A 14,104-nucleotide genomic window follows, 5' to 3' on the forward strand; every position below is an offset into this window, starting at 1 on the left:
TTTTTTTTGGGGGGGGGGGTGCATCTCTGCTGCTGCCTGGCTGCGTACTTCCAGTTCCAAATGAGGTGTGTGGTTGACCGGTTAGTTCGTAACTCTGGTGTTTGTAACTCTGAGGTTCTACTGTATAAGGAAAAAAGGTGTGGGAAGGGGAGAGAAGCAACTGAAACAGCAACTGGAGATTCTGAGGGGGGCAAAGTAGCAGCTGCAGTTTGCTGCACAGAAGATACCAGCTTACCTACTGCATAGGGATATTGTGAGGATTAATGAAATGATTTGTTCCTTTCTGCACAGTGCTCCGAAGACAGAACATGATGGATACTGATTGTTACATGGATTCCTCCTTTCTCTTGGAGTTCTCCCATCCATTTACTAGGCCCAATCTTGCTTAGCTAGAGGAGCTAATCAAATCATCACTGTCTATGGTAGAAGAGTCTAGCTAATTATTTTGACATCTAATTTGATATATATAATAAAAATGGTCTAACAGAATTTCATTCAACTCTCCCCAAACAAGTCCACCTGCTCTAGGCTAAGGCCAAGCACACAGATTTTCAACTCAGAAGTTATTTTTTGAAAGTTATAAGACACTAAAATCAAAGGTTTAAAATGGAAGTGCCATCTCAGCCTTACCTAGTCTCCTTACAGCTATGCAATAGTCTTGCAGTACAAAATAACGCTTAGTCCTCACCAGCAGCTCATTCTGCACATTGCATGAAGAAGGCCTGGCTCTGCTGCATCAAGAATTCAAGCCCCACAAAGAGTAATTTCCTCTTTGTGTTTTTGTTGCTGGCAGCCTCCTCTGCCAACCTATTTCTAACAAGCTTCTCGCTGTACTCAGCCTGCTGTAGTGCTTCACTACTCTATGGTATGCTGAGACATCTGTTAACCCTACCAGGCACTTGCAGTAACTCCTCCTCAATTCATCAGTCCAGGAAGAATATAGCTGCAGGTGAACAAAGTGGCAACAGGTGATGGTAAAGCCCTGGCATGGAACAAAGCCCGGCACAGCATGATGGGCTGCATTCCATCTGCTGCTTACCACTTCCCTGCACCTGCCCTAAGGGGAATTACACTAGTGTGTCAATACATCACAAAGTGAGTGCAGCATGTCTCAAAGGATAAAGATCAGATATATGACATGCCTTAGAGCTCCAAACCAACACAAAAGCTAGACTGCTTCTAACTATCCCAAGAGTTCAGTGCCCGAGGAATCCATAACAACTTGTGCCAGCACATACACATACAAACACACCCATATAAACAGCTGAGAAGAGAGACAACATTAACTTCCCTGCTTCCTTGGTATAACAAACGAAACAACCCCTTGAGTGAGACAACTCTTCTGACAGGGATATACACATACAGTGCTCATGCACACCTTCACTTAACAAAAGCATATGGGCATACATACATGCAAACATACACTGGAGACTTAATTGGAGACTTAATTGGCGACTTCAGGCAAGAACACGAACACAGGCCACTCCTACTAACATGCAAGCACAAATCTCCTTTCCACACACCTGCTAATGCACCTTCATATTAGCATGCCAACAAGTACATGGGCACAGAGCTACCCCACCTACCTCCATGCAAGCTACCACTCACATGCACCCGCCCATACATATGCATATCTCCAAAGGCACACACCTATTGACATATACATGAACGCCTACATGCAAGCCTATGCAATTACATGCACATCTCCCCAGGAAACATGTAGGCTCTGCAGACATACTAATACGCTCTCTGATAAGGATACATTTCACAGGCACACACACACACACCACACTGTTACTCCTCTGCCAGCACACTTATTTCTGCAGCAGCCCACCTGATGTCTCCTCTCACCCCAGTAAATGCCTGCCTCACTCGCTACAATCCCTACCCCAAGATGGGAAAGAAAGAAAGTCGTGACGGGGCCTCAGACAGATCAATGTGAATGCCCTTCCCAACAGCAGCGGGATGGAGCCCAACAAAACAAGAGGGAATAATTAACTAGCTGTACAGAGAGGAGCACCTTTCTGTAAAACCCAGTGCTTGCTTTTCCAGGCCTATAACTTTTGGAGGCATCTGGGATGATGCTGCACTTGTTTAATGGCCCTGTTTTTCCAGTTCAGTTAAATCAGGCTTAGGCCCCGGAGGTCTTCACAAGGGTTCGGTCCTATAAAAGGCCACGAAAATCATGTCTCCCTTTTTCTTCATGTCTCTCAAGAAGCACGGAGCATGGAAATGGGTTATAAAAAGTACATATTGATCCAGGAATATTACAAAGGCATGAAATACAGGAAGAGAGTTGCTTGGTGGAAAGAAGGGCTTTCATCAGGGCTGGCTCCAGGGTTTTTGCCGCCCCAAGCAGCAAAAAAAAAAAAAAAAAGCTGTGATCACGATCAGCAGCAGCTCCACCGCACCGCTTTCTTCTTCGGCGGCAATTCGGTGGCAGGTCCTTCCCTCTGAGAGGGACAGGGACCCTCCACTGAATTGCTGCCGAAGAGCCCGACGTGCTGCCCCTTTCCATTGGCCGCCCCAAGCACCTGCTTGCTCAGCTGGTGCCTGGAGCCGGCCCTGGCTTTCATTACTATGTGATGCACTCAATAATACACTCTGCTCAGTATGGACCTTCCCCTGCTCCCATTTGATGCTGCTGAAGTTCTGGTGAAATTCTACTTTATTGATTAATAAAGCTGTTCTGTAAAGAGAATTTGCTAACTATGTGCAGACAATAAGACTTTCTAAACCACAGTAAAGCAGGTGTTTTAGCTGTTTCTAAAAAGCTTTGAAAATTAAAAGCACTATATAACTGCTAAGTAGCTGACATGTACAGAATACATAATCACCAGTTTTTTAATGTGCTGAGAAATGTTAGCCAGATGCTGGCCAATGATATTGGAGCACAGACACCAGCTTCTAATATTCCCCGGGGGTGCTTACCCCCGCTCTGCCCCCAGCCCCTGCCCTCAATCAATTGAATGACGATTATAACAATATTGACATTTTAAATTCTAGATCATATTTGGCTCCACATAAACACTGCTCTCTTCCTGCTTCTGGAAGTCTGTAATTTTCAGTGAATCCACTTGCCAGAAGCCTTAAGGAAACACCAAAAAGCAGGCTGACTGCTGAATGAACATCTCCAGCAACACTAAACCTTCTGGATACGGGAGCCAGCACCTGCAGTTCCACAGACATCTGTAGCCAATGTGATGGGGCCAAGACCAGGCCTACCCATCAGAGACTCACAGGAACTCTGATGGAGAGGCTGGGGAGAAGTATTCCCATCAGACCTCTCCAAGAGACCCAAAGAGTTAGCTGCAGAGGTGGGGGTGCAGGAAGAAAAGCATTGTCTATAGAACAATAAACCGGGACCTCATAATCACTATCTCTCAGTTTCCAATCCCTTGCTGCAGATCTGCTGGCGAGGCTCTCCGCTCTCCCTGCTGACTTTTTGCTGCAAAGGGAGAAGGGAAACAAGGTTGAAGCTTGTCAACCTTCTCTGAATCTTGACAACTTTTACAAAGAAATTCGTCAAGGGAGGAAGGAAGGGAGAACAGCCAAAACCCCTTTTTTGTGGGGAAAGGAGATCTAAGCCACTGAAATAACAGAAAGGAAAGGGAAAAGGGAATGGAAAAGAAAAGAAAGACATCTCAACCAGAACTCTACCTCCATACAACTACGCCTGTTCAGGAAATGAGAATATTAAGGGCTATGCTCACAACCGTAACTCTACCCCTGTGTGCTTTTGCATTATAAGTCTACATGATCATATATTGTTTCTCAAAATACAATACCATACAATCCCCCCTCCTGAAAGAATATTAGTTACACATACATCATCTTGTCATTTTTAAAGTTTTTTGTACTTAAACTTGATTGTAATCATAGGGTTATAAGGGACTGCAAGGATCATCTAGTCTAACCCCCTGTCAAGATGCAGGATTTGTTGTATCTAAACAATCCAAGACAGAAGGCTATCCAGCCTGCAATGCAATGGCAATGCAAATGGTGTATTTTACTGACTTAGAATTTTGGGGGGTTGTTTAGGGGAAGGATTGTTTGTTTTTTTAAAAGAATGCCTAAAGTTATACTCTTAAATGTGCTCAGTCTGATTATCAAAAGAGCTGAGCATCCTGCAATACAGGATTCTACACAGATCTAAGGTTGTATAAAAAGTTACGATATATTGTACTGGAGAAACAGAGTGAGCTCCTGAAATTACAGATTGTACAGTAATGGCACAGGCACACAGAGTGAGCTCCACAATTTACAGATTGTACAGTAATGACACAGGCAGGCAGAGTTGAATTTTCACCACAACACTAAAATGCTCTCCTCCTCAGTGAGGGCTATTTCCCTATCCTATAGTCACTTTCAGCATCCAGCCATTTTGAGGCTCTTCATATAAAGATGGCAAGCCTTTTTTTTTTTTTTTTTTGTAATAAGCAAACTAATTTTTCACTTTACCGAAGGAAGGTTAGGGCACTAACTAGGACATGGGACATCTGGATTCAAGCCCCTACTCTGTCACTGACTTCTTGTATGACCTTGGGCAAGTCACTTATCCTCTCTGAGCATGTCTACATAGCAAGCAGAAACCCACAGCAGTGAATCTCGGAGCCTGGGCTCATGGGGCTTGTATTATGGCACTAAAAATAGCTGTGTGATTTTCAGGCTCAGGCACTGAAGCCTAGGGATAGGGGGTGGGCTTCAGCGCCTAAGCCAAATCAGCTAGGAGGACAAATTTAGTCAGAAAAATGTGAATGATAATTGGGAATCGCTTAAGAACACCCCAAAAGTCACAATCTCACAATTGAGGAAGAAGAGCATACCAGTTGTAAAACCAACCTGGTTTAGAGGGAAAGTGAAGGCAACAATAAAACAAACATATATATATAAAAAATATAAAACAAATGGAAGAAAGGGGAAGTTGATACTAATTAGTATATATAAATCAGAAGTTAGGAACTGCAGAAAATTCATAAGGGACACAAAGGAGAAGTTTATGACCAGGACTGTTAAAGACAATAAGAAGGAGTTTTTAAGGTATATTAGGAACTAAATGAATCCTGACAATGGTACTGGTCCATTGCTAGAGGTAAATGGCAGAATTACCAACAATAATGCAGAAAAGGCAGAAGCGTTCAATAAACATTTCTGGTCTGTATCTCGGGGAAAACAGATCTCATCATATGGTAATGATAAAACTTTTTCCATTCCACTTGTATCTCTGGAGGATGTTAAACAGAAGCTACTAAAGTTTGACATTTTTAAATCAAGGGTTTTAAAAGAGCTGGCTGAAGAGCTTGTTGGATCACTAATGTTGGTTTTCAATAAGTCTTGGAACACCAGGGAAGTTCCAGAAGAGGAAAAAAGCTAATGTGTTGTGCCAATTTTTAAAAAAGCTAAAAGAGATGATCTGGGAAATTATAGGCCTCTCAGCCTGGTATTGATCCCAGGCAAAATAATAGAGTGGCTGATACAGGATTCAATTTATAAAGAATTAAAGGACGGTAATATAATTAATGCAAATCAACATGGGTTTATGGGAAATAGATTCGGTCAAACTAACTCGATAACTTTTATGGATGATATTATGAGTTTGGTTGATAAAGATAATAGTGTTGGCATAATATAGTTAGATTTCCGTAAGGCATTTGATTTGGTACCACACAACATTTTGATTAAAACACTAGAATATAAAATTAACGTGGTACACATTAAATACATTAAAAACTGATTAACAGAAAGGTCTCAAATTGTAACTGAAAATGGGGAATGGTCACTGAGTGGGTGCATGCCCAAAGGGATCCCACAAGGATTGATTTTTGGCCCTATGCTATCACACATTTTTATCAATGTCCTGGAAGAAAATATAAAATCACTGATGAAGTTTGCAGAGGATACAAAAATTGGGAAGTGGTAAACAATGACAAGGGCAGGTCACTGATTCAGAGTGATGTGGATTCTTTGGTAAACTGGATGCAATAAATAAATAAATAATGGAGATATCCTATCTCCTAGAACCGGAAGGGACCTTGAAAGGTCATCGAGTCCAGCCCCCTCCCTTCCCTAGCAGGACCAAGTACTGATTTTGCCCCAGATCCTTAAGTGGCCCCCTTAAGGACTGAACTCACAACCCTGGGTTTAGCAGGCCAATGCTCAAACCACTAAGATATCCCCATTTTAATATGGCTAAATGTAAATGTATACATCTAGGAACAAAGAATGTAGGCCATAACTTGCACAATGGAGGACTCCTATCCTGGGAAGCAGTTACTCTGAAAAAGATTTGGGGGTGGATAATCAGCTGAACATGAGCTTCCAGTGTGATCCTATAGCCAAAAGAGCTAATGCAATCTGGGGATGTATAAACAGGAGACTCTTGAGTAGGAGCAGAAAGGTTATTTTACCTCTATATTTGGCACTGGTGCGACCGCTGCTGGAATAATTTGTCCAGTGCTGGTGCCCACAATTCAAGAAGGATGCTGATTAAGAGGAGAGGGTTCAGCGAAGAGCCACGAGAATGACTGAAGCATTAGAAAACACACCTTATAGTGATAGACTCAAAAAGCTCAATCTATTTCATTTAATAAAAAGAAGGTTAAGGGGTGACCTGATTACAGTCTATAAGTATTCACATGGGGAACAAATATGTGACAATGGGCATTTCAAGTTAGCAGACAAAGGTATAAAACAAGGGGGAGGGATGGGAGAGAACTCTGTGCCTCAGTTCCCCATCTATAAAATGATCCTAGACTTCTGGTGACTGGCAGTCTAGGTACCAAAACCATGAAACTAACAGAAGTCAGCCCTATCTAACATTAGTGTTGGAAACAGGAGATGATGGTGTTGATCGGGGTAGGCAACCTATGGCACGCGTGCCGAAGGCGGCACGCGAGCTGATTTTCAGTGGCACTCACACTGCCCGGGTCCTGGCCACTGGGTCCGGGGGGGCTCTGCATTTTAATGTAATTTTAAATTAAGTTTCTTAAACATTTTAAAAAACCTTATTTGCTTTACATACAATAGTTTAGCTATATATTATAGACTTACAGAAAGAGACCTTTTAAAAACATTAAAATGTATTACTGGCATGTGAAACCTTAAATTAGAGTGAATAAATGAAGACTCGGCACACCACTTCTGAAAGGCTGCCGACCCCTGGTGTTGATGATGATTTTTCACTTTCTGCTTACTCAAAAACACGAGAATGATTTTTGCTCAAACTTTCCTAAACAGAACACAAAAAAGAAAAATCACCCCTGGACAAAGATCAAACTTGCTAAATTTTAGCCCCCAAAATGAGTTTCAGAAAGATAAGAACAACTGCAAAGGTTACATTTGAAACCAAAGGCATACTTAACTACAGTAGCTGTGACCATTCCCACTATAATAAAGCCAGATGCCATATACTTGCATTCTGGCGGGAATAAATAAAAATGACAAAGCCTGATGTGAATAGTGGTACAGAAAGGAGAAAGGAACCTAAGTATGTCAACTTCAAGTAAAAGATTAGCTTTGCTAGTGAGGAATCCATTCCAGCAGGAATCTGTATCCAAAGCTATGCATACATAAAATTAAAAGGTAATCTACTTTTTCTGTTTCTGATAGTCCCGTTAGCTCAGAATCTGGGGTACAAAATGCACTTTCACAGACTCTTTTTCTCTCTCTGAGGTCTCCCATCCAAGTACTGACAAGTCCCATAGCTTTCAAAAGATGATGAGAACAATTGCCACTCTTTCAATGATCCCAGCTGCTGTCTCTTTAAACACAACTTCCCACGGCTCCCATACTTTATCCAACTCAGGATGCACTTATTCATCTGCTAGATCATTATCTGATTCAGTGAAACCATTAGCTTTAACAATTTATAAACTACTGCTCAGGTGGCAAGTTGAAAAGTTACATAGGGTGATTTATTAGAGAAAAAAGCAAGGTGCAGTCAGACTCACCAAAGGCAAAGGTTCTCACTTTAGAGTGGATATAAAATTTTGCTATATAAGAAGAAATATCTCTAGAAACCCTTACCCCAATGGAAAGCAGAAGAGAATCACTTGCTGTTATATTGCAAGACAGATTGTAAAATCATATCTGGACCTGTAAATGTTTGGAGCTTCACAGTCTATCATCTCTCTCTGCAGTTAAAGCAACTAATGTACCATGCATGTTGAAGTCAACACTTTCAAAGAGGGAAGGTGGTCCAGGGTACTAACCTAGGATTTGGGAGAGCGGGGTTCAATTCCCTGCTGTCCAACAGACTTCCTATTTAACCTTGGGAAAGTCACCTAGCGCATCTTTGTGCCTCAGTTCCCATCTTTAAAAATGAAGATAATACTTTGCTACCTCAAAGGGGTGTTGTGAGGACAAAATACATTTAAAAAGACTGTGAAGTTCACTGAGATCTACTGATGAAAATCACTATATAAGAACTAGGTATATTATATAATAATTATTTCAAAGTTAGCACTTTTGTATTTCTTCAAGCATCCCACTTAATAGTTCTTGCTCAGAAGACACTAGCACATACCAAGATTGAGGTTTTAAAGCAAAGCCTTCTTTGTTTGTTTGTTTGTTTGTTTTTATTGGAGTCGATAATTTACAAAAACCAGCATCTGAAAACTTTCTTTACAGGTTAAAAATAAAACACAAAAAAACCACACATTTCCCACCCCCCAACTCTAAAACAGCAGAACCTTTTTTTTTGAGTCCTTTCCCAGAAAAATTCACTTCTAGACTGAGACTAAGCATGAAAAATTTCAGCTCAAATTATTGTTTTAAACAATGCAAGAAACCACTGAATACAACAGAACCTCAGAGTTATGAACACTAGAGTTACAAACTGATCAATCGACCACACACCTCATTTGGAACCGGAAGTACACAATCAGGCCGCAACAGAGACACCCCCTACCCCCCCCTCCCAAAAAGGCAAATATAGTACAGTACTTTGTTAAATGTAAACTACTAAAAAAAAAAACCCAAATGTAAAGCAGCATTTTTCTTCTACATAGTAAAGTTTCAACATTATATTAAGTCAGTGTTCAGTTGTTAACTTTTGAAAGAACCGCCATAATGTCTTGTTCAGAGTTATGAACATTTCAGAGTTACGAACAACCTCCATCCATTCCCAGGGTATTCGTAACTCTGAGGTTCTACTGTACTGGCATTCAAGCCCTCTCAAAATTAACTCTATTATCACAAATAAAAACACTCAATCTAAATCTCACAGGGATTATATGAAAATCTGTGGCTGTCTCATTCAGGTCCGCCGGGGAATCCCAGGCAGCTGTAGAGACAGGAGCACATACAGCAGAAAGCTATGGAACAAGAAATGTGCAAGTAAAGCTGACTCATCAGAAAGGGCAGCTGGAGGTTCCGAGTTTATATCTTTAGCATTCAGTAAGGGATACATATAATGTCAGTGGGTAATATGGAAACTACAGCAGCAGAACACCCCCTATGGTAGCTGGCACAACAATGAATGAAATATTAGTTCTCCTATCTAACCCCAAAAGCAGACACACACAAACAAATAAAATCCAAAAATCTTTATTGGCAAGAGAATTTATACAAGTATTGACAAAGTTTCAGACGCAGTGCAATGCACTGAATATCTGCATAGGACAAGCCTTCCGAAATAGGGTTGGGGTTTTTTGGTGTGGGTTTTTTTTTTTTTTTTTTTGGGGGGGGGGGGAAGAGGGGAAGGACAGGGTATTACCCATGTCCACTTTCATCCATTTTGATGCAGTGACAGATTGTTATGTATCTTGCTCTGCCATGCTTCTCTTTTCTCCTAGTTATGCACATTTCTTTCTTACTTTTTAAAGGAGTCTTATTTCTATCATTTCAAGATATATCTCTTCACAATCCTTCATATTCTAGATCCTGGAGTGGAAAATATCTGTTTCAATCTCTCATCTGTCTTACTGGTTGCACAATTGTTCCTTTCTGGGATTCCACTGTGCTTTGTGTCTCCCAGTTCCTCTTTCTAGCTTACCAGCAGCAAGTCTATATTTGGTAAGAGTCACTCTGAGTTTTGTGTATACAGTATGGTACAATCTGCTGCTAGGGTGGAACTTCTTTGTAGAGACATACAGCAGCCTAGTTTTTGTGACTTTTGATCTATTCTTTCCTAGTAGATAGCAGACAGTCTTCTCAGTGCTAGGTCTAGTGTCTTGAATGTAACTCAATTTTTGGTGAAGTTGTTTTCTCCTTTTGCTTTTAGAGGTCTGCATTGGTGAGTCCTGTTAGTGATACCATGCCCCACTTCTAGATGTTTTGTCAAGTTTTTGGTTCTGGTTCCTTCATACTTGGTTGTGGAGAGTGTATACAGTGCACTGGTTGTGATGGCATCAAAAGATGGGTTGTTGGGTTTTTCTGCATGCAGATTAGAAGAGGGCACAATGTCTCAGTTCTGTTCTGCAGAGTCCTAGCTTGGGGCACATGAAGCATCTGCTCACAGAACAGCAGATATAGGATGGGTTTCTGTTGGAGTTTCAGCCCATTTTGTCTAGTTTTGAGTTATAGTTGGATTCCAGACTTTGCTCCTTTATGATAAGATGTGTTGAACAGCACTTAATAGTTTTAGGAGTAGTCTAATCAGGGGGCTGTAGTTGTCCAATGCAATTTTTATGGCATAGAAGACTGACACCCACTCCCATTGACAACCTATGTCAGGAAGGTGCTTTCCATATTGAAAACCAAACACCAATCCCCAAGAGATGACCCCGCCAAACACACACACAAACAAACCTCCATATAAACATAGACACTTCTTCACCACACACACATAGGCCAGCAGAAACCAGTATTAGAAAACAAAGAGATGAAATATTTGTTTTTACAGAAACCACATGCAGGAGTTGGTAACCATATCCTGCAATTTCGCTATCTCCCAGCCACTACTATTTTGGAACTCTTACCACTTATCTTGACCACACTAACACTGATATTTCCCTCTACTACCAAGCATGAGCTATAATACCCTCCCTGACATACCAGAAAACAACCACCAGTGGCCTTTCCATTAAAGCCTCACACCTTTAGCTGGCTACATGTGGCTTTGTCCTGAAAAGCATGTAACCTCCTTCCTACCGGGGAGGATGCTTATCTTTTCCTTTGAAGCATTTCTGTTTAATACAATGGCTTATAGCTCTCTAGGGCAAGGATTCTTAATCCTTTTCATTGGTCCTCCTCAGAGCCCACCCCCACCCGCATCTAACTTCAGCTTCAGCATGGAGGAGAGGCCTATGGTGCCTATTGGAACCAGTGTACAGTGTTCCACCTTGATCTGACTCTAGATACAGGATTGCACATTGGGAGCTATAGTCTCTACAGCCACCATAGTCATGTATAGAGGTGGCAGCTGCAATCTGCTCTAATAAGACAGCTAAGTATGGTCCCCAGACTCCTTGGAAAGGCCCAGCATGGCCCTTGGTTGAGCAAAGTTTGGGCATCCCTAAACTATAAGATATATGGGTCTTGTCAGTGTGGTACAGGCTGTGCTTTTACATGCAGACAGCATTCTTGATTTTCATTGTTGTGGATTTTAAGGACAGATCGCATGACCGGCCCTGATTAGAAAAAGTTTGGCAGGATTCATACAAATACTTTTTGGACCAATAAACACTTCCAAATACTGATCCTGGACCAGTGAAGAGAGGGGGAAAAAATTATCCCTGCATCAAATCTCCATCCTAAATATAGCCTCAAAGTCTCCTATTCCAGCCCTAGAAAGTAGCATTGTTATCTAATGCTTCTAAGGAGTAGAGTTTGTGCTGCTTGCACTGATAGTCAAACACATCCTTCCACCGCAGCATGGACAGGGATTACTTGCTAGGATCGTCTAGGTATATCTCACTAACTCAATTCCCTGCCATTAGGGGCCTTGGGTAATGGTACACCTCAGTTCCTACTGTTCTCTGCCTGTGGCATACAATAGTTTAGTCTCAAGGGCTGTAATACCTTGGTCTAATTCTGGTTATTGGGCTTGGTGATGTTGTGACATTCTCTGGGGTATAATCTGAACTGCTGAACAGCTGGGTCCCCTCAATTTCTCGTTTACACCCCTCTTCCTGCCAAAGAATGGATGCTTAATCAGGTGATAGTCTATTTGATTATGCTGACTCCTAGCTGAAATACTAGCTAGCCTTATGTCTCTGGAGAACTGGTCAAAGTTGTTTCCCAGACTTGGAACATATCTTATACAGCAGAATTTACAGGGACAACAATGCTCAGCAGATTATGAGTTTTCAAATGATACGTCACAAAACATACTTTATATAAAATGTATCAAGGTCTTGTAAAAAGGATGAACCTAAGGGTACAAACAGTTACAGATGTTTATTGACTGGTGATAAACAGGAGGTCAGATTAGATGATCTGGTGGTCTTTTCTGATCTTACACTCTCTGGGTACGTCTGCACTGCGATAAAGGGCTCATGGGGCTCAGGATGTGGGGCTAAGAATAGCAACGTAGACATTTGTGCTCCAGCTGCAGTCTGGTCCCTGAGACCCTCCCTCCTCACAGGGCCCAGGCTACACCAGACCAAGTCCAAACGTCTACACTACAATTTTATAGCTTCGCAGCCTGAGACCCGGGAGACCAAGTCAGCTGACTCAGTCTAGCTGAGGTCATCTTGTGGGTCTTTTATTGCAGTGTAGACACACCCTATGACTCTGACGGTAACCCTTCCTCCTCAAATACAATATTCTACACCACACAAGGGCAGCATGGAGCAGTGGTTGGAGCAATGACCTGGGATACCAGTGATTTGGGTAATAATCCTGACTCTGCCACTGATCTGCTGCATCACCTTGCCCAAATCATTTAACCTCTCTGGGCCTCTCACTCTTTGTGTCTTTTGTCTATTTACATTGTATGCTCTTTGGGACAGGGGATGTCTTGTACTATGAATCTGTACAAGGCCAATCACAATGGAATCTGTAACAATGATAACAATCCTAAAGGGGCACATTGAATTTGGACTCAACAGATGTTGCCTTACATAAAAGAAAATATTTCCTGTAAATTAAAGGAGGAATTACAATGCTGAAAGACCCCCCCGCCCCGAATGTCCTGAAACTAAAGGATTTCCACACATCAAATAAAAGGAGAATGCTCTCCCTAAGCGTGGACCCCAAAATTCATACACATACAAACTGCAGCCCCTGAACTCAAGACAGAAAACAGTAAGAGACACATAACCAGAATATACAAAGCAAGAGTAATCAAAGAGGGGCTATACACCCCTCACTCCCACAAAGCAGCAGCAAGAGGTACCCCAAAGTAAATTCCACACATCAGCTCTAGGTACTTGGCAAACTCCACTATAAACTGGGAAAATACAAATCTTCAAAAAGAGACCTCATCCTTAAAAGCCCGAACCAACAGGAGGCAACTAAGCCCAGATGACCTAAACACCACTGCACAATGCCCCTCTGTCAAGTCTCCCCAGGGGTAACTCCCCTGACACAAAACCACATGAAAAACATACCCATGAGGCAACCAAGGCTTATTGCGTTCCCTCCCAACCTAACTTCCTGAAGCATCCCTTCCTCAGCTCCACGCCCAGGAGCCACCGCCTCATCCATCTCCCATGACTGGAGAGGGCAGGGGGAGCTGGTTCCTCACGAGAGCAAGGGGCACCTCTCTCCAATCCCCTGCTCGCTCCCATGCCGGGGGGGGGGAGGGAAGGCTGGATCACTCACCACCAGGGCAGGGGGCACCTCCCCTTCTCGCTCCTATGCCAAGGGGGGTGGTTCCTCCTCCCGGGCGGGGGGCACCCCCAGCCTCCCCTCCCCCATCGGGAGACACCCCGCCCGCGGCCAGGGCTGGGCCGAGCCGGGCACCTCCCGCTGCTTGCCACCCCTCACCTCTCTGCCGCCGCCGCCATCGGGCCAGGGCCGCTGCCGCCTCCTCCATCCCGGGGCTCCCTGGCCCCCCGATTCTCCCCACAGCGCCTCCGCCCGCCGGGCCGCCCACTGCGTCAGCTCCGTAAGCTCTGAGTACGCACCCAGCGGTAACCATGGCGACGGCTGTGGCCTGCAGCGCCCCCTGGCGCCAGACAGCGCGGCCTGGTTCTAAAAGCGGGTGGGGAGATGGCGC

Source organism: Trachemys scripta, chromosome 4 (assembly GCF_013100865.1).
Source record: "Trachemys scripta elegans isolate TJP31775 chromosome 4, CAS_Tse_1.0, whole genome shotgun sequence".
NCBI lineage: Eukaryota > Metazoa > Chordata > Testudines > Emydidae > Trachemys > Trachemys scripta.